Raw genomic sequence first — 21977 nt, 5'->3', positions numbered from 1 at the left:
GAGGAAGAAGGCTTTGGAGAGTGAACAGTTGAAGATGGCTGTCAGGGAGAGAATAAGGGAGGGGGCAAGAGTTTTGTTAAGGTGAGAAGGAATGGGGTCAGATTTGGAGGTAGATTTTGAGAGGAGGCAGGAGATCTCCTCTAGAGATACTGCTGAGGAAGGTGGGAGAGTTGAAGATGGGGGAGGGACTGGAGAGGGGCAGGGGTGATTTTAGGGAGCTCAAGCCTGAGAGTGTCAATTTTCTTATTGCAGTAGGTCCCTGGGGGTAAGGGATGAGGGAGGTGGAGGGGGGGTGAGGGGCAGGGGGCCTGAGGAGGGAGTTAAATGTCTGGAGCAACTGGAGAGGGTGATGGGCATGGGTGTCAATAAGGGAGGAAAAATAACTTTGCCAGGCAGAGTTAAAACATATAAAGATAAACTTGAAGTGGGTAAGGAATGTGTCTGCCAATTCTATTGTATTGTATGCTCCCAAGCGCTTAGTACAGTTCTCTGCGAACAGTAAGTGCTCAATGAGTACCGTTGATTGAATGATTGATTGATAGAGCCCTGCACTCAGGTGCCCCCTCTCCTTCCTGTTCTGTCCAATTGAGCCCAGCTGGGCATTCCATTCCTAGGGCAGACTGGCACTCTGCAGTGGTACTCCAAGGGCGGAGGCTCTGTGCCCGTGACACTTGTCATCACCAGTCACTGGTAGCGTCTCTCTTCCTGTGAGGGGTGGGGATCGACAGGTATTTTGGAATGTGTTATCAAGAAGGTTCGGTCGATTTAAATGCAGAAGCAACATACCCTACTGGATAGAGCATGGACCTGGGAGTCAGAAGGAGCTGGGATCTAATCCCAGCTCTTCCACTTGTCCGCTCTGTGACCTTGGGCAAGTGTCTTCACTTATCTGTGCCTCAGTTACCTCATCTGTAAAAAGGGGATTAAGACTGTGAGACACATGTGGGATAGGGACTGTGTCCAAACTGATTAGCTTTTATCTTACCTAGTGATTAGTACAGCGCCTGCCGGGTAGTAAGTGCCTAACAAATATCATAAAAAATGCATCATTATAATTATTTTCCTGGAGATTTTCCCTTTTGCTGGTCTTTTATGTGAGGGTCAGTATATTTCTCATGCCATGATGTAGCTCTCTCCTCAAAACCAAAGTTTAGGATTGAGGCTAGGGGTCGAATATCCCAAGTTACTTAATGTCTCTATGCTTCAGGGTCCTCTTCTGTAAAATGAAGATTCATTACCTGTTAGGTACATGATCCCTGAACACTGATCTCTTATTACAACCCAACTCAGTGCAGTCTTTTAATGCCAACCTGCTCTCTGTATCTCGAGCTCATCTGTCCCACTGCTTACCTCTAGCCCATGTTCTCGTTTTAGCCTGGAGCACTCTCCGTCTTCATGGCTAACAGACCACCACTCTCCCCACCTTCAAAACCCTCCTAATGTCACCTCGCTTCCCAGTGGGTTTCCCTGACTAAGCCCCTACCTGTCCCTCCCCTCTGCATTACCTATGTACCTGGATCTGTACCCTGCCACCACTTGATATTCACTCTTCCTTCAACCCCACAGAACTTTTGTTCATAACCTTATACTCAGCCACTGCCCTTGTCTGTAATTTATTTGAATTTCGATCTCCCCCTCTACACTGTAAACTGCCTGTGGTCAGGAATCGTGTCTACCAGCTCCACTGTCCTTGTCCTTACCTAAGTGCTTTGTACAATGCTTTGCACACAGTAGGTGCTCAATAAATACAACTGATGGACTGGTGCTTCTCCCTCCGTGTAAGACTGTGAGCCCTATGCCCTATATGTCCCACCTGATTGTCTCGTATCTATCCCAGTGCTTAGTACAGCGTTTGCACATAGTAAGCTCTTACAAATACCCCAGTTATTATTATTGTTACCAAACAAATGCCTGTCACGGAAATGTATGTAAATCATAGAACACCTCAGTTTTTAAATTTTTAATCATTTCTTATAAAATGGTAAGTACACCTTGAGATGCATGCTCTTTTTAAATACAAACGATTCATGAGACAGATGTCGGAACGCATACCAGGGAAGGTTGTGGAAGCTCTTTTTCTAAAAGCTTTTCTAAAAAAAGGTCAGGCAGCTCTCTTTTGAATCCAGACCTACAGGGAGGTAGAGAAAGGGTGTTTTTGATGACCTCTTTTTGCCCTTTCCTGCCTAGCACTATCCATTAGACAAGACAACAGTGTCATTTTATCAAGCTCCGAAGGCCAAGCGGGCAACTGAATTCCACTCGTATATTTTTAATCCTTGAACATTTGAATAAGCAGCATCTCCCCATCTCTTTTTGATTATTAAATTCTCCCCGTGTGTTTAAATCCATTCTCTTCTTCCAAAACAGGATATCAAATCTCTGAGAGCAGCTCAAGTTATTTCACCGAAACTGACTGCCGTTTCAGTTTACCGCTTCCCCGACCTGCCTACCGCAGAAGCTCTATCTCCCGGGAGTCTGGCAAACCGGGAATTTGTTCCTCTCAGCTAAGGCAGAGATTACAAACCTTTTCCCTCAACTCAAACTGAAATTCATAAATATTTAGTGTTTGCGTCAAAGAGTGTCCATTGGGTTTTTGTCCCGGTAGAAACTAAGGGAATGCAGCAGAACGATGGTCTCTCAGAAGGAGTCCCTGGAAAATCCGGTCTTGTGGAAGCCTGGAAAAGAGAATAAGTATGAACTGGTTTGAATCTGAGCAAAATTTCTGTGCGCCAAAGTGGAAACTGCCCAGGTTATGCCTTGGTTGGTTTGTTGCTGCCCAGCTGATTTAAATAGCCACACCGGGAGCAGGCGGTAGAAATGGCAGAAGGGCCCAGGGACCCCGCTGGGTGATCTGGTGGTGCGTTCCAGGCCATGATACTGCCCTGTGGGAGCCGGGCCATTTGATAGGGATTCTTTGTCTTGTGGAGATAAAACAATGTCAACACAACACTTCAGAGACAATAGGGTCGAAACCTGACATGAAGTGGTGTCAGATGAGTTCAACTTTGGCAACCACACCAGCTCTGTCACTCCTTCTTCATTTACCCACCAAAGAAAGAGAGCAGTAGTTAAATATTTATGCAAGTTTAAGATTAAACAAGTGCTCAATGAATAGGATTCATCGATTAATTGATCGTTCTCCCTCCTACTTAGACTGTGAACCCTAAGCAAGACTGGGACTGTGTCTGACCTAATTAACTTGTACCTACCCCAGCACTTAGAACAGTGTTTGACACAAAGTAAGAGCTTAAACAAATACTGTTATAAAAAAAAAAATGAGACCGGGCTATGGCAGTTCCCCCTGGATTATGCTGAAGAGAACTTTTCATCCCTGAGAAATAAATGAGATTATTTTCTTAAAGGTCTCACAGTCACCTTTGATAAATATAAATGGAAATACGAGTCGGGTGAGGTGCATCACAGCATATGGTCTTTGTTCAGCCCTCTGGATGGATTTAAAAGTGTGTCCCCCAAAATGTTCCCCAGCCTTACAGTTCCCAGCATCGGAGCAATGAGGCATCTAACGACCGTAGCCATCCCTAGCCTGAGAAATCCTGTGCCTGCGCTACGGGTCGTATTTTCTATTTTTATCCAAAGGCTCATTTTCTCACAGCCTGAATTTCACTTGATCTGGCCTAACTTTTTTCAGTTCCTTGGCCTGTGAGATAGACAGACTTTTTGGATACGATGCGGCTGATGCAGGCCACGGTCACACTTTTAGGATTATTACACAAGACTTTTGTGATCAAGTTTCAATCACCAGGGTTGGGCCTGGGGAGGGAGTCGTCCTCACTTTTCATGTTTCTTCAGTGCTAGTTCCCTAATGGTCAGCCACAGGCAGGAAATTATTTTGGACTGACTTCTGGCGGATCAAAACCAAGCAATAAATCCACAAGATATTAGATTGTTAGTTCCCAGAAGGCAGGAATTGGGTTTAATAATGAATAATTGTGGTATTTGTTAAGTGTTCACTATATGCCAGGCACTGTATAAGTGCTGGGGTTCATGCAAGCAAATTGGGTTGGACACAGTCCCTGTGCCATGTGGGGCTCACAGTCTCAATCCCCATTTTACAGATGAGGTAACTGAGGCACAGAGATGTGAAGTGATTTGCCCAAGGCCGCGCAGCAGACAAGTGGCAGAGCTGGGATAAGAATCCTTGACCTCCTGACTCAGGCCTATGCTCTATCCACTACACCATGCTGCTTCTCTAACTCTGTTGTAGTTTACTCTCCCAAGTGCTTAGTACGGGGCTCTGCACGTAAGAAACACTCAGTGTGAATCACCGATTGATTGATTTAGTAGTCATGAAGGGAATTTTGAAGTAGAGAGCTTTCTTTTACTGCTAGAGCATTAATATGTCTGTTACATTGAACTCTCCCAAGAGCTTACTACAGTGGCTCTGCACACAGAAGTACTCAATAAATATGATTGATTGATGGATTGATAGTGGCCCTAAAAAGAGGGCTGGAAGTAAATTTAGACAGTGCCTCTCATTGATTTGCTGAGTTTTCGCTTCTTTTGCAATGGCCAATCAATTAATCTATGGCATTTATTGAGCATTTACTGTATGCAAAGCACCATACTAAGAGTTTGGGAGAGTACAATATAACAGAGTTGGTAGGCATGACCCCAACCCACAAGGAGCTTACAATTTACTGGAAGGAGGCTGTCACCATCTGCAATCATTTTCCAGGGCCAGAGAAGATGTATCTTACCAACGACCCGTTCCTCTTCCTTTCATATCAGGAAGTGGGTTGGTCCATTTTTCAGTCTGGAGGAGAGAATGAAGAGTTACATTCCAGACCGTTTAGCATGAAAAATGCTGGCTTTGAGCCACTTGAGGGCCAGGGTCTCTGTCTAATTCTCTTTCCCAGCTCAGAGTACGGTGATCAGCACCCAAAGGCGATTGGTGAACATCATTATTACTACCTCCGTTTGAGCCGCCATCATCTGAAAGGGTTTGTGCCTCCAGCCACATAACTTAGGGAGATGATTAGTCAAAGTCTTCCAGCCACATACCTCAGGGAAGTGATTTGGCAAAAGCCAGAATGGTCAAAGCATAGAAACACTACCCTGACTGCGTGGAAAACTGTTTCATTAAAGTAGGTTGATGATGGATCCCTTCTGCTGTCTCTTTGCAGACTCCTTGTGGCTGGGTGACAAAACCAGCAAGCGCAAGGAGATGCAGGTCCACCTGACACCCTGAGCATGCAGGTCCAACCGAGGAAGAGAGAGAGGGCAACTGAGGACGAGGCCCGGAGCAGAGGAAACTTCAGGCGGATCAGCAGCGCGGCCGATACGGCGGATTGCGTGGCTGCCAAGATGTTCCCCAGCACTGGTGAGAGAGAAGAAAAAGCCAGGCTTCCAGCCCCTGACGAAATGTATCGAGTGTAGTGACAGGTAAAGAAATGGAGGGCTATATCCCTTTCAAATGATATGGCCATTGAGAGAATTTATGAGCTTGCAGTAGACATAAAATGTCAAGCAACGGAAAGATTATAACCGTGCAGACAATCCACAAAGCTGCCTGATAAGATGATGGATCAATGCGGTGTGGTTATTAGTTTATATCCATTATGTTAGTCAAAGCAAAGTTTCGGGAAATTTACCTTTGGAGAAGGTTAATATCCCATACGAAACAGGAAGAATGCGACACTTATGAAGCACAGTTTACCGCAGAGCACTGAATATCAAGCCATTAGTTTAGCATTTCCCACCTCCTCTGGGTGGAGGAGAGAGCAGGATAATGAGCCTGTTGTCCAGATAGAGTCACAGAGTTCAGAAGGTAAATGGATGTGCCTGAAGTATCATCCTAGATAAAGATCACCTCTGGAAATCCAGCCCAGCTCTCCTTTCTCCAGGCCCCACTCTTCAACTACCTGTAGGTCGTTGAACAAGTTGTCCACTCTGAGTTTAAACATGAGCGCTGACCGTCTTTTCCAATGGGTTTTCAATGACTCGATCAGTTGTATTTACTGAGCACTCACTGTGTGCAGAGCACTATACTATGTGTTAGGGAGAGGTCTAATGGGTTTTCATGGGAGGAGGGAGAGTAGAAGCAGAGAAGGGCAGATTAAAATCCTGCTCTGTTCTGTTCTGAGTTCAGTCCCTGAAAAGCTCTGGATAGAGAGGAAGTACTGAGGGTGCATTGCAAAGCCATCTGTAATGATAATTGATAATAACTGTGGTGTTTGTCAAGGGCTTACTATGTGCCAAGCACTGTTCTAAGCACTAGGGTAAATACTAGATAATCAGGGTCCACATGAGGGACCTAAAGAAGAAGTTAAGCAAAGAACTTAAGTGACTTAACCAAGATCATTCAGCAGGCTAGGGGCTTAGTTGGAATTCAAACACTCCCCCAAGTACCTCAAAAATCAACATCAACAGTTATAAATAAGTTTCTGGTTTCTAGCTTGGCTCCTTCCAACACCCCCAAGAGAAGAAAAGAGACAGAGAAATCAAGGCAGAGAGACAGAGTGGATGTGGAGAGAGAGCAAGCACTTCCTTCAAATTCACAGATCATGAACTGCCCAGTGACCACGAAAGTAGGAGGGAGATGAGGTATTGGATCCCCATTTTGCATATCATGGCCCAGTGCTTAGAACAGTGCTCGGCACACAGTAAGCGCTTAACAAACACCAACATTATTATTATTATTATTATTGTTATTATATGAGGAAACTGAGGCATAAAGCAGTTAATTGACTTGCCCAAAGTCACAGAGCAGACAAGTGTCAGAGTCAGGATTAGAACCCAGGTTCTCCTGCTTCCAGGCCTGTGCTCTTTCCATTAGGCAATGCTGACAATGGTAGTACAGATTTGGGACTTTATGACTTTTGCTAAAAATCCAGATTTAGTATAAAATTGTAACAGTGGCAAATGAGGATTTCAATCTTAGAAGAATGAACCTGTAAATATATATATATTTCCATTTTCCTTATTTTCCATCTACACATCTCGGAGAACCCTCACACTTTCTGATGCTACCAAAGCTTGAAGTGGACCAGTATCATTAAGAAATGGGTTTGGATTTATTTGATCAGGACCTGGAAGAAATCAGAATAGGCTTTAAGGAAATGAGGCAGCAAGATTAAATATAGGCAAATATTATAAATATATTTACATCTTTATACATGTAATATTTGCAGATATTTAACCTATAACCTATAAAGTACAATATATAAACTATACTTAAGTTATATACATGTATATATCGTTATTATTCAGCTTATATAGGAATCTGTTTTATGGAGTAATTTGGAGCCTGTGTACATAAGCAGTATGGCCTAGTGGAAAGAGCATGGGGCTGGGAGTCAAAGTAGCTGCGTTCTTAATCCCGTCTCTGCCACTTGTCTGCTGTGACTCCTTGGACAAGTCACTTAGCTTCTCTGGGCCTCAGTTACCTCATCTGTAAAACAGGGATGAAAACTGTGAGCCCTATGTGGGACAGAGACTGTCCCCAACCTAATTAGCTTGTATTCATTCATTCATTCATTCAATAGTATTTATTGAGCGCTTACTATGTGCAGAGCACTGTACTAAGCGCTTGGAACGAACAAGTCGGCAACAGATAGAGACAGTCCCTGCCGTTTGACGGGCTTACAGTCTAATCGGGGGAGACGGACAGACGAGAACAATGGCAATAAATTATATCTTCCCCAGTGATTAGTACAGTGTCTGTACAGTGTTTAGTACAAAAACTATTTTTTTTTAAAGCAGATGTGCGTGTTCTTTCCCTAGTTTAATATGAGTGGTAGAAGATGGTGGAAGTAACCAGAAAGGGGAAGCTTTGGCAATGACAACTGAGGGTGAATCCAGAGCCAAGGTGAGGGTGTGGTTAGTGGGGTGATTGCCATAGAAGGCCGTTTGAAGGGGTATGGCATTGTCATTTTCTGGCAGTGATTTGTTGGCCTATATAAAGAGCTGAACAGTATTGTGATATATGAATTATATGAACGATTATGAATAAGGAAGGTTCATACGCCATCCGAAGGAGCCAAGCTAGAAACCTGAAACTTATTTATGACTGCTGATGTTGATTTTTGAGGTGCTTGGGGTGAGTGTTTGAATTCCAACTAAGCCCCTAGCCTGCTGAATGATCTTGGTTAAGTCACTTAAGTTCTTTGCTAAACGTCTTCTTTAGGTCCCTCATCTTTATGATGGAGATTACATATCTATTCTCTTCCTCCCTAGTGTGGGACAGAGACTGTGCCTGGTCTGAGAATACTGTATCTACCTCGGTGCTTGCCACAGAGCATGCTCTTAACATAAATTATATTAGGAGTCCTTTTCCACAGCAACTTCCATGTCTGAAGAGGGCATTTTAGGAATGCATTGTTCAAACTAATTGGGTAATTTCATGGTCACTGGGCAGTTCATGATCTGTGAATTTGAAGGAAGCTCTTTCTCTCTCTCCACATCCACAGTCTCTGTCTCTCTGCCTCGGTCTCTCTGCCTCGGTTTCTCTGTCTCTTTTCTTAATAATAATGTTAATAATGTTGGTATTTGTTAAGCGCTTACTATGTGCCGAGCACTGTTCTAAGCGCTGGGGTAGTCACAGGGGAATCAGGTTGTCCCACGTGGGGCTCACAGTCTTAATCCCCATTTTACAGTTGAGGGAACTGAGGCACAGAGAAGTTAAGTGACTTGCCCAAAGTCACACAGCTGACAAGTGGCTGAGCTGGGATTCGAACCCATGAACTCTGACTCCAAAGCCCTTGCTCTTTCCACTGAGCCACGCTGCTTCTCTTTTTCTTCTCTTGGGGGGTGTTGGAATGAGCCGTGCAAGTGGGAGCCAACAATCCATGAATGCGACTTCCAGTTTGACAGATGTTCCTGTTTGATCCACAGTATTCATTCTTGATCTTGCTTTGCTCTTCCTCCTTGGAAGCAGGGCCAAGGTAAGGACAGGGAGTTGGGAGGCAGGAGATCCTCATGTACCCGACTGGATAGATGGAGTGTGTTATAGCTACTATTATTATTATTAATAATAATAATTGTGGTATTTCTTAAGGGCTTACTGTGTATCAGGCACTGTACTAAGTGCTGGGGTGGATACAAGTATATTGGGTTGGACACAGTCACTGTCCCAAATGGGGCTCACAGTCTCAATCCCCATTTTACTGATGTAGTAAATGAGGTACAGAGAAGTGAAGTGATTTGTCACACAGCCGACAGGTTGCAGAGTCAGGATTAGAACCCATGACCTTCTGACTCCCAGACCCATGCTCGATCCACTGTGCCATGCTGCTTCTCTTATAGTTGCATTTTGCTAGGGGAGAGGAGTGGGGAGAGAGTGCTCACAAGAGCTGAAACAGGTGAGAGAGGGCAATGGGTTTGGTTGGTGGGCAGTCCAGGGAGAGCGGCTAAGTTTTCTTCTGAGAGATGGGATTGGCCTGATAGCTATGTTGGTGGTTGGAAATTGTCCTCAGAGTGGGATCCGGTTTGGAGGAAACACACAGAATACCCAGGATGACACAGGAACACACAATGCCCGGAATGACGGATGCTTTTCACCACGGTGTTTAACCATTTTAATTTTTCATGATTCATCTACCAAAAATAGCACCCGACTAAAAACAAATGCATTTGTATTTTCCATCTCTTTAATTAGTTTCTAATTTAGGGGTTCTTATTTGATGAAAATCATCTTTCAAACATGATCCTCGGATGAAAAAAAATTTGAAAACCTCAATCAATCCTAAAGAGATTTGACTCTTTAATTATGCTGATTTGAATGCTAGAGACCACTAGTAAAATTATCATCACAGAAAAAGCCTGATTTTTGTAATTTGTGTGTTTTTTAACATTTGAATACATATTTATCATCTTAGACTCAAAGCTATCACTCTTTTTGAATCATTGATTCAGAACATCAGACCTTGACATTGGTGAGTTCCATGCTTGGAATCGTTCCTTCTTACCCTAAGTGTGGATATGACTTCGAGAGACATCATGGGTTGAGGTGACAGCAAAGAAACAGTGCTTTCCTTCTCTTGGGGTTATTGTCTTGTTTTTATTCCATATTCAAAAAAATTACATACATTTCTAGCCAGATTCGGATTCAAAATTGAATGATAAAACTGTATTCTGCATTAAAAACTTATGAAAACATGACCTAAGTGGAAAGATCTTGGGTCTGGGAGTTAGGGGACCTTAGTTCTAGTCCACTTGCCGGTTGTGTGACCTCGGGCAGGTTACTTGATACTTTGTGCTTCAGTCTCCCCATCTGCAAAATGAGGATAAAGTTCCTGTTCCTTCTGCCCCCGTATGCTGTGAGCCCCACGTGGGACAGGGACTGTATCTAATCTGATTGTATTGTTTCTACCCCAGTGCTTAGTATGGTGTTTGGTACATAGTAAGTGTTTAGCGAATACCCCATTATTATCATTAGAACAGTATTGAATCAGCCCCCCAGGGCCAAGCCAGCATTGGGCGATTTCAGGAATTTCAGTGGAAAAAGAGACACAGGCCTTGCTGTCCAATAGCTTATAGTTAGAGTCTAATGGGGGAATAAGGACATCCCCAGATGTATAAATCAAAAGGTAAACATAAAATACAGATGACATATTCAAGTGACGCACCAAATCTCAGACAGTGAATATGTCACTCGGGTTTAACTTTCCCAAGTTCTTAGTACAGTGCATCCCACCCAGGGAACACTCAGTAAATACCATTACTACTACTCCTAAAATGATGGAAAATATGAACCAATAATTTCCCAAGACATGATGAAGTGCTAAAGAATTAATGGAAAGATTGGAAGTGCTTAGGCTGGGTAGGTTAATATGGGAAAGCTTTATTGAGGAGTTGAGTTTTTACTTGCTCTTTGAAAGAGAGTAGGGCCGTGGTTCGACAACGAGGAGGGAAAAGGGAATCTGTTGGGGAGGAACGGGAAGGAAGGGACACATCTGGGGAGAACTGCCTTCCATTAAATAATTTTACTGTATTTTAAATTTTAAATTTATAGTTAGTCTAATGAGAGAATAAGGACATCCCAAATAGGTAAATCAGAAGGAAGGCATGAAATACAGATGACACATATAAGTGACACCGTGTTGGTGAATCTGGTTCCCCAGCTGCCCGCCAATTCTGTCCTTTGCTCTCCTGAAAATGTCTGAGGACAGATACAAGAGGACAGGTTGGAGGTTCATGGGGGGCATGAAGAGGGGTGGTCACCCAGAGTTGGCCTTCAGCATTTATTCTTCTCCCCAGCCAGTCAATCAACTCAGCGCTTAATGTGTGCAGAGTACTGGACTAAGCCTTGGGAAAAATACAATATAGAATTAGTTGACATGATCCCTGCCCACAGGAGTTTACAGACTAGAGGGCTCTAGACTGCCAACAGCTCAAAAAGAAGGAGAAAGCTGGGGAGTCATGCACAGCTGAAGTCATTTTCCTCCTCCACAGAAGCCCCCTAAGAGACTATTTTGGCATTTTGCATCCAGAGCCCCCTTTATCCCTGTGGTGGCCTCACTTGTTTTTTTTCCCCTATACTTTCTTCAGAAAATACCTGCCTCCTCGCCAGCTGTTGCCACGGATGTGGGTAGGAAGTTGGGAGGCTGGCAAGGACTTGACCGGGCAGAAAGATGCAGGTCTTAGAGAATGCTGAAGTCACTGGACATGCTGAAGCCCAGGGATGGTTTGGAGGAAACCATCCTGCTGTGGTTGCAGGACCCCTGTCTTGGACCGAACCTGGACCATTTATGTCACCCTGTCTACCTTTCTAATGAGCCCTGCCATCACTGGGTCTGAGCAATGGCCAATCCAGTCCTAAATCCAGTTGGAGCGACTGGAAGCTCCCAGGAGCAATGTTCTGGTTGCCCCTGACATTCATCTTCACTGTTATGGGTGTACTCTGACATTTCCACTTTTTCCCTCTCTAACTTTCCTTCTCATAACCCTTTTTGGACCTAATGAATTTGGATATGTCATTTTATATCCTTAACTTTCTCCTTTATGGATCCAGTTTATGGATCCATTATGGATCGGGCCTGAAGAGTTCCAGTGTTTTTGCCTGTCCTCATACACAGAAGCTTCTCGATCCCCACAGATCATCTAAGTTGCTCCTTTCTCTACCTTCTCTAGCTCTGCTGTGCTCCTCAATCCCTTCATAAAACCTGAGGACTCTTTCTAGTACTGGAGTTCGCCTCTGCCTCCTTCCCCTGCTTTCCGACACTCTGACCTTTCAATTCTCCAGACTGAGGTTTGGCCCAGTTTGGGGATCAGTAATACATATAGCCAATTAACACTCTTCTTTTGGCTTCCCAGCCTCCTACAATCCTCTCCTCCTTTCTTTCTTATTTCCTGCCTCCTGTTTCCTTCTTTTCACAGTCTCTAGAACGGAATGACTTTCCTCTTGTGCATTAACTTGCCACAGCTCTCTTCAGAAACCTTAAAAAAACCCCATCGCATTATGAATCAGACACAGTCCTCAATTTGGAAACATTTACAATCATCCAAACACTCCTTAGAGCAATGAGGGAATAAGAACTGATTGAAGCTGTTGAAAGAGTGTGACGGGTTTCTGAGAGGAAAGGTGAAGGAATCTTCAGCTGGTTTGAGTTAGCAGAGCTCTCTTGGGGTAGGGGCCTATTCAGAGACTGCTTAATTGCTGGGTGATATTGTGTATGTTTGCAGTGCTCCATGATGTGTAAATAATAATCAAGGGCACTTGAAGCCTAAGATCCACCACAGTTTAATTTAATTTTCATGGCAGGAAAGAAAGCCCTAAACTTCACGCTAGTAGCTCTAACCAATCCTTCTCGATTCCAAGTCGGTAGATTCTGGATGATCCCAATTTCATCCTTACAGTGACCTTTGGCAGCCCTTAGACAAGCATGGCTTTCTAAAACAATTAAAAACCGGGGATCTGCCCCATAGAATCTTTCGTGTAATTCAGATGCTGCCTGGGGAAGGTTTCTCTCTAATGCAATTCTTTTAGAGCAAATCCCATAAAGTTGGGATAAGCTAGCAACTCTCTATCTCTCTCAAATTGGCCTTGTTGCGGCCTCTGATTAGTTTGGCGATGGACTCCAGATGGCACGATTGACTTTAAAATATGATGCACGGTGGCTACATGTGTGGAAATATGCCCCGTGGGCCCTATTGTAGGCCCTTATCGCTCACCAGAGCCCTTCTTCCCAAAGGAGCAAGAAAGTGATGAAAATTGCCCTGGGGTGGGAGGGAGAAGGCGCTTCTCCATCGTAATAATAGTAATTTTGGTATTTGTTAAGCGCTTACTCTGTGACAGGCACTGCACTAACCACAGGGGTGGATACAAGCAAATCAGGTTGGACACAGTCCCTGTCCCACGTGGGGCTCACGGTCCAGATCCCCATTTTACAGATGAGGTAACTGAGGCCCAGAGTAACTAGGCTACAATGCTCCTCTTTTCCATTCCTTGGCCTGACTTGCCAGCAGGTCCTGAGGGGCTGGGTTAGGCCATCCCCAAGGTAACTCCAGTCTGTTCCTCAGTTACCTCATCTGTCAAATGGGGATTTAAAAAAAAAACTGTGAGCCCCACGTGGGACAACCTGATCACCTTATATCCCCCAGAGCTTAGAACAGTGCTTTGCACATAGTAAGCGCTTACTTAGAACAGTGCTTTGCACATAGTAAGCGCTTAACAAATACCACAATTTATTTATTTATTTGAGGTAGTTCCTTTGGGCTGGTGCCCCAAAATCCTGGGGCAACCATGCATATGGGGAAGAGCCCCCTCCAAAATGACCAATTTTCTATTTGGCCCAGCTTCACTTCTGGTTCAGCCTAGAACTAATAGGGGCCTGAAGTTAATAATAATATACTAATAAGTGCTTACTATGTGTCAAGCACTGTTCTAAGTGCTGGGGTAGATACGAGGTAATCAGGTTGGACACTGTCTCTGTCCCACATGAGGCTCACAGTCTTAATCCCCATTTTATAGATGAGGTAACTGAGTTACAGAGAAGTAAAATGACTTGCCCAAGGTCACACAGCAGACAAGTGGAGGAGCTGGAATTATAACCTAGGGCCTGCTGTTTCAGCCACCAGGCAATGCTGTTTCCTTGTCCAGACCAGGCCGCGACTCAGGTGGGTTAGAAGAGGCTGAAGGAAAGCCACGATTGGGGCCAGTGTGGTTGGAAAATTGAAAGTGCATGGGGCTTGGAGTCAGGCCTCCCGCTGATCTGCTGGATGATCTAGGTTAAGTCACCGAACCTTTCTGGGCCTCAGTTTCCACCATTGTAAAATGGAAATAATGTTACCTGCCTCTACCTACTACTTAGCTTGTGTCCTGAAAGGGATAGAAACTTTGTCCAATCTGATAATGGCAGCTATCCCAGTGCTTTGACCAACAATAAATACTAAATACATACCTATCCTGTTGTACTCTCCCAAGCACTTAAGTTCAGTGCTCTGCACACAGTAAGTGTTCAATAAATACTATTGCTTGATACCATAATAAATTAGTAGACCCCTTAATAAGTATAATTGATTAATGGCTCACAATTCAGCTCCTATGTCCTCGCATAAAATAGCATGATGTTGAGGAGAGCAGGAAAAAGGAGGGAGATGCTTAGACAGCGGAACTCTAGGAACTGTAAGAGTTAGGAAGGCGAGGACATCTTGTCTGCTGGGAAGCCTGAGGCATGTGGGCAAGTCTTCTTTTGAATAACTTGGTGACTATACGTTTCTCTTTGCCTGCAAACTGAAATATTGTTTTGTGTGGCGTCCACATCGATCAAGCTGCAACAGGGTATTTGGCAGTGGGCTGCACACAGAAAGATAAGAAATGGTAGCTTGAGTCGTGCCTAATCTCCTAGGGGAAGACAGCTACCTACCCCATTCCTCATGCTTTTGGGAGAAGCACTTGGCTGCCATGAATATTCCCCTCCACCCCCGGCCTTTTGGCTGGCAATCTGGAAAAGCCGGCACCCTACGCCCTAACCGGAGACCAGAAGTCTTGTGTGGGGGGTCTGGGAGCGCTCGGGCAGGCCTGGCACAAGCCTTTTTCCAAACCAGCTCTGCTCCCTATCTGCCCCCGTGGTTTCCACCCTGGGTGTTTTTCAAGCAGTAGAACTTTTGCAAAATGGGTAAATACCATTTGAGAAATCAGGTCAATTTAGATGTGGTAGGGTGGGATCACGGAGTTTAGGCCATTTGGGGGCAACTGCCCTGGTCCCGAGGCCCTGAGGCTCCACCCTCCCTTGCTGTGGTGAGTGGGTCTGGACCACTGCCACACCAAGTGGCAGGGGCAGGGAGGAGCAGTCGCCTACATGAGCATGAACACGAGAAGCCGCGTGGCTTAGCGGATAGGGCATGGGCTTGGGAGTCGGAAGGACCTGGGTTCTAATCCCGGCTCCACCGAATGTCTGCTGTGTGACGTTGCGAAGTCACTTGCTTCTCTGGGCCTCAGGTACCTCATCTGTAAAATGGGGATTAAGATTGTGAGCCCCGTGTGGGACGGGGACTGTGTCCAACATGATTAACTTGTATCTACCCCAGTAGTTAGAACAGTGCTTGGCACATGGTAAGTTCATACCAAGTACCATTATTATTATTATTATGAACTGAATTGTCAACTCCCTCTTTCCTGTTGTGCTGTCCTACAGTCCAGCTCCTGGGGTGTGGAGAAGGGACAGATAACTTTTTGTGAGCCACAGCCCTCAGCAGAGTGTTCAGAGAAGGGAAGTGGCAGGCCTTTCATTCTTTAGCTCCACCCACCCTGCCTGGCACTGGGTTACTAACCCTGAGATGCTCTTGGAGCAGGGGGGTGAGGGAGGCAAAAGAGCCCAGGGCGAGATTTACCAGCGCTGCCTCTTCTCTCTGGCAGTGCTGGCCGGGCTAACTATGCAGACCCATAACCACTTCATATTGGGTCATGATGGTGATCTAGTATGAACTGATCTGACCTGGAAGCTCGTTGTGGACAGGGAACACTTAGTACAGTGTTCTGCACTCAGCAAGTGCTCAATACATATAATTGACTGGAAGGATTTAGAAAATTGGTGGCGGTGGGATGGCCCAGTTCGAGCTACTTCACTTACCACTGTGAACCAGGTATGGGACCTTCAGTAGCCCCCAGCCCCAAGCAGCCACCCTGTCTGCAGCAGACCCTGAAGGAGGTGCCCATGAAAAGAGGTTTCTGGATTTGAAGGTGGATCATAGTCCTGAATGCTTTAGGATTTCCAGTTCAAACCAGGTCCCAGCAAGTGCCATTTCAGTTGAGGCGGTGAAAGCAGCAGCAGCAGCGTCGGCAGCCGCAGTTGCCGCTGAAGGAGGAGGTGCAGAAAGAGAAGGTCACCTTTCTTTGTGCTCTCGTCCAACCACCATCACCAGTGTGGCTGAGCGGGCTCCTCCAATCCGCTAGCCCCAAACAGACTTGTCTTAATTCACTCCAGTGACAGGATGGAAACTGTGAAAACAAGGCTATCCCGCCGGATGTGGGTTGTCTGGTCACTGCAGATTAAGAAAGGGCCAATTAGAAATTCTTTCCCTTGCAACTTACCAGAAATCTTGATTTAATGATCTTCCCGGTTTCCTTTTCACCTCTGTTACTTTGTGTATTCTCATTGAAGCTCTGTGCCAATAAGGCTTGAAACCCAGCACCTTCCAGGTAGAATTCTGGGTCGTTTTAATTCAGCGGGAAAGGCACAAAAGTAAATGATAAATCTATCCCCAAGAAAGATAGATATAAGCTCACTGTGGCTAGGGAATATGTCTGTAATATTCTTCTATTGTACTCTCTCAAGCACTTAAAAGGTACCCTGCACATAGTAAGTGCACAATAAATACCATTAATTGATTGATTGATTAATGGATTGAAACTTCAGTTTGATTTCCTGTGACCAAGACTGGCCCACTTGGAAGACTACTTACTACCTTTTAAAGCAGCCCAGAGAGGTTTCTGTATTATCTGCCTTAGGTCCTTTGAAAGTCAACTTTCAGGTTTAGGAAAGTAATATATTAAAAATCACAAGATTGTTCAGTTCCTCCGGTTTTAAACATCATTCACTAAAATACCAAAAAGACCATACCAGTATAATGGGTTTTTAAATCAAGGGGTTGCGTCTCCAGGGCAGAGCAGTTTGAAAAGACAGGTCAAGTGCTGTGGTATCCTGAAGGTCACTGGACAGGAACTCTCTGGTCTGTCGTAATCCCTGGTCCAAAAAGTAATTGACAGATTTCAGTTGCCAGAGAGAAAAGCCCTGTTGGCCGTGTTCCTAGTCCTTGTACCTTAGATACCTGCAAATATTTTGTGTTTAATTTACCCAGCCCTCTAATTCCCAATCATTATTCCCAGAGCCCCTGTTTCCTGGTATGAGTCACTCTCAAAGTTGGGCATATTATAATTTAGAGTTCCCTGCCGTCCAAGTGATTTAGCTTTGCTTGGGCAGATGAAGATGAGAAGAGAAAAAAATTAGTCCAAGATTTAGAGCCAGAAGAATTTAAAGAGAATCTTCTCTGTACTTTAGCTTTCCTTCATCATTCAACGACGTTTGATGGTACTTAGTTTTTGAAAAATCGTTTCTATTTTTTCAGGGAAATCCATGTGTGTCCTGCCCTTTCCTTCCTTTCTTGCCCCCATCCTCTCTTGAGTTGGTGTAGTCGATCTGATGGGACCCTGGTTTTGGTAATAGTTTCTCCTTGTACTTCTAGGAATGACCTGTTTGGAGTGAGAGGGGCTGGGAGCAGGAAATCGCTGCTTACCTGCCTATCCTCGGCCAAGCCTGCCACCTCAGCAATGTTTCCCTCGAAAATGTTTGGGCAGTCAGACCAAACCCAGCATGTCATTCATTCATTCATTCAATCATATTTTTTGAGCGCTTACTGCGTGCAGAGCACTGTATTAAGCGCTTGGGAAGGTACGATACAACGATAAACAGTGACATTCCCTGCCCACGAAAAGCTCACCGTCTAGTCGGGGAGGCAGACATCAATAGAAATAAATAAAATTACAGATATGTTCATAAGTGCTTTGGGGCTGGGAGAGGAGAAGAGCAAAGGGATAAATAAAATTACAGATAAATACAAAAGCGCATTGGGGCTGGGAAGGTAGAAGAGCAAAGGGAGCAAGTCAGGGCAATGCAGGAGGCGGGGGGTGGATGAGGACGAGTGGGGTTTAGTCTGGGAAGGCCTCTTGTAGGATCTGTGCTTTCAATAAGGCTTTGAAGCAGGGGTAAGTGGTTGTCTATCAGATTAAAGGCGGGAGGGTGTTCCGGGCCAGAGGCCTGTCCAGTGAGGTTTGGAATCCTCTGAAATGACCGGTAACAATTGGGTCCTTGTACTGGTGGGACTACTGGGAAGTTGGGATATGCTGATTAGTGGAGCTAAGGGCTCCCAATTCCAGAATTGACTTGCCATGTATTGTCTAAGCCTTCCTTTCCTCCTCTCCCACCCTCTTTTGCATCACCCTGACTTCCTCCCTTAATTCATTTCCTCTCCTAGCCCCACAACACTTATGTACAGATCTGTAATTTCATTTATTTATATAGAGGAGCAGCATGGCATAGTGGATAGAGCACGGGCCTGGGAGTAAGAAGGTCATGGGTTCCACTCCTGGCTCTGCCACTTGTCTGTTATGTGGCCTTGGGCAAGCCACTTCACTTCTCTGTGCCTCAGTTACCTCATCTATAAAATGGTGATGAAGACCGTGAGCCCAGTGCGGGACAGGGACTGTGTCCAACCCGATTTACTTGTATCCACCCCAGCACTTAGTACTGTGCCAGGCACACAGTAGGCCCTTAACAAATACCATTAATATTATTATTATCTGTCTCCCCATCTACACTGCAAGCTTGTGGTGGGCAGGGAATGTATCTGTTATATAGCTATATTGTACTCTCCCAAGCACTTAGTACAGAGCTCTGCACACAGTAAACATTCAATAAATAGGAATGACTGACTGATATGGTCCCTCTGTTCCCGCTCTCTCCCTTCCTCTCCCTCTATTTTTCCACCTCTCCATTTGCTATCTCACGTTCTGTTCCACGCATCCTTTCTGGGCATCGTTTTGGTCTTCTGTTCTCCGGGCTTCTTCCTCCCAAGTCCAGTCTTTAGGTTTGTGGGAGAGTAATAATAAAAATGACATTTGTTCAGTGCTTACTATTTGCAAAACACTGTTCCAAGCACTGGGGAGGATACAAGGTGATCAGGTTGTCCCACGTGGGGCTCACAGTCTTAATCTGCATTTTATAGATGTGGTAACTGAGGCTCAGAGAAGTGAAGTGACTGGCCCAGAGTCACACAGCTGACAAGTGGCGGAGCTGGGGTTAGAACCCAAGACCTCTGACTCCCAAGCCCTTTCCACTGAGCCGTGCTGCTTCCGCTTCTGGAAGCCTCATTCCTGGAGGGGAGATGAGGGTGCCCTGAGGGTGGACGGGAAGTGGCAGAAATGCAGGCCGGCTCCCCGCTATGATCGGCCCCTCCTCCTACCAGGAAAGGGGCTGTTCTTGGGACTAGGAGTGAAGGGATGGCTGGGAAGGCCTCCAGACATTTGGAGTCATCACGTGATCTCATCAAACACTGCACAGAATGGTGTATTGCAGGGACATTCATTGCCTTCTTGTGGATCAGGCTTGACACCTGCAAGAGCCGTAGGCTTGTGTCACTGTTATTATTATTAATAATAATGGTATCGGTTACTATGTGTCAAGCACTGTTCTAAGTGCTGGGGTAGATACAAACCAATCTGGTTGGGCACAGTCTATGCCCCATATAGGGCTCACAGTCTTAATCCCCATTTTACAGATGAGGTAACTGAGGCACAGAGAAGTCAAGTAACTTACCCATGGTCCCATAGCAGACAAGTGGCGGAGTTGGGATTTGAACCCAACTCCTTCTTACACCCAGGGCCAGGCTCGAACCAAGAGGCCATGCTGCTTCCCAAGTGAGTCCCTGGAGGGCTGGGGGAGAGCCCTGGCTGCATAGTCCTGGAGTACTACTCTGTCAGATACAAATATAGAACTGGACCCTTTGGGGTCTGATATTTTTATTGGAAATGTCCTGGCTTCTGCCTCTGTTTTGGCTCCTGCTGCCAAGTTCTGCAGCTCTTAAGAAGCCCTGTGGTTTGCAGGGACCCGGTAGAGCAACACAGTGACTCTGGAGCAGCCGCCTGGACCAGGGCGAGCTTTTGGAAAATGTGGTAGATGGCATCCAGCACCAGAGAGGCATATGACATCCATTCCTTTCGCTCTACTCGGCACTGGGCAGACCCTTCTTAGAAGAATGAGGCCAGTTTTAGTCTTTGCATATTCTAAAGGATATAGAGAGGGTGGGAGCATCAAGAATATTTTAAGCAGGGCTGTCCTTGTGGAAGAGCGCGTTGGAGCCCTCACCCTGACTCATTCGACGTGTGTGTGTGTCCAAATCAGTCCCCCAAACCAACCACTCATAGGTTTGGTTTTCACAGGGAGCTGTTAAAGAAACAGAGCTACCACGTGGACAAGAGGTGCCCTTCCTTAAACTGTGCCCATCCTCCAAACTGAGCCCAGAAGTGGCAGTTCCTCTCAGCTGTCTTGTTGTAGATTCCACAGTCCGTTAGAGTGGCTCTGCTGATTAGCTTTTTTGGGGCAGGGAATGTGTCTGTTGTATTGTAGTGTACTCTCCCAAGGACTTAGCACAGAGCTTAGCGCACAGCAAGCACTCAATAAATATGATTGACGGACCCACTCACTAGTAAGAGTTAAGGGAGTTTGGGATGGTTTACGCTGGAGAGAGGAGGCATGAGGGCCCGCTAAAAACAGTCTCCAAGAATATGCGGGGCTTATTGAGGAGGGTGGACAGGCTCCATTTCTTTAGAGGGAGTGGCAAGAGGAAATGGGCTTTAATTGCATGCGAGGAGAGTTTGGTTGGACATAAGGAAGAACTTACTGCCTGGAAAGGTGATTAAACGCTGGAACAGGAGACTGAGGGAACTTGCGGACTGTCCAAGCTTGGAGGTTTTTCAAATCGGGAGAGACCATCTGCTTCTGATGTTTCAGGAATTCACCTGCCTTAAGGCAGGGAGCTGGAGCATTTGAGTTTTTAGGTTACTTCCAGCTCCGTGATTCCACCTCTAGTCACTAGATCTCTGGCTTCTCCTGCAAAATGTCCAAAACGCCACTGCATTTGCGATGGCTTCTTGCCTTTGACCTACTTGCCTAGCCCACCGTGCTCCTTTTTTTTTATGGTATTTGTTAAGTGCTTACTGTGTGCCAGGCACTGTACTAAGTGCTGGAGTCGATAAAAGCCAATTAAATTGGACACAGTCCATGTCCCACATGGGACTCACAGTCTTAATTCCCATTTTACAGATGAGGGAACTGAGGCCCAGAGAAGTGAGGTGACTTGCCCAAGGTCACACAACAGACGAGTGGTGGAACTGGGATTAGAACCCATGAATTTCTGACTCCCGGGCCCATGCTCTATCCACTAGGCAATGCTACTCCTCCTTGCAGGCACCCTAGGCCTCATTTCCAGTCCAGGGCTGTTCCGCAGGGCCAAGCAGAGAATCCAACTCCGGATATTGTCCGCTTTTATAAGAGTGCAGAAGATTTGCACGTTGGAGACCTGCCTTTGCTTCAGGTACAACTCCTCTCCAAGAGAAGGAAAACGTTTCTTTTAGGTTATCCTCTGGTTTGCCCCAACTGGATATTATTTCCCTTGTCTGCCTGATGGTCTGATGGCAATTTGGTCTCACCTGGGCAGACCATCTTGCTCTTGTGACTTCAGCGAACTGATGACAGGCTGATGAGGAATCTCAAAGGAGTCCTCTCCTGCTTTAGAATTCCGCAGGAAGAAAACCCACAAATTTTCAACTTGCCCACTATTTACTTTTAACTTTCCAACCTTATGAACTACTTACTCCTAACCTTCCACCCGTATTAGCTGCTTACTACTAACCTTCCAATCGTATTAACTATTTCCCTGAACTGGAAATTCACACATCTGGAAATCAAAGGGAATCATATCCACTGTGGGTCTTGAACCAGTCTCTTTTCCCCTTAGGTGGC

The 21977-nt window shown here is 45.5% G+C and overlaps 1 protein-coding gene across 2 annotated transcripts in view; it reads left to right on the top strand.

Moving 5' to 3' along the window:
• The first annotated feature begins 5138 nt into the window (after positions 1 to 5138).
• The window catches only part of ZBTB7C (zinc finger and BTB domain containing 7C), a 312607-nt gene continuing 295768 nt past the window's right edge, over positions 5139 to 21977 (top strand). For both annotated transcript variants that reach the window (XM_029061807.2, XM_029061803.2), the window contains exon 1: positions 5139 to 5403. The gene's annotated coding sequence lies outside the window, so the exon portion shown is untranslated. The remainder of the gene's footprint in view (positions 5404 to 21977) is intronic.

The sequence above is a fragment of the Ornithorhynchus anatinus genome, chromosome 3 (assembly GCF_004115215.2).
Source record: "Ornithorhynchus anatinus isolate Pmale09 chromosome 3, mOrnAna1.pri.v4, whole genome shotgun sequence".
NCBI classification, from domain to species: Eukaryota; Metazoa; Chordata; class Mammalia; order Monotremata; family Ornithorhynchidae; genus Ornithorhynchus; species Ornithorhynchus anatinus.
Note: the sequence above shows the minus strand (reverse complement) of the source record. Positions and strands in the feature narration are given on the sequence as shown.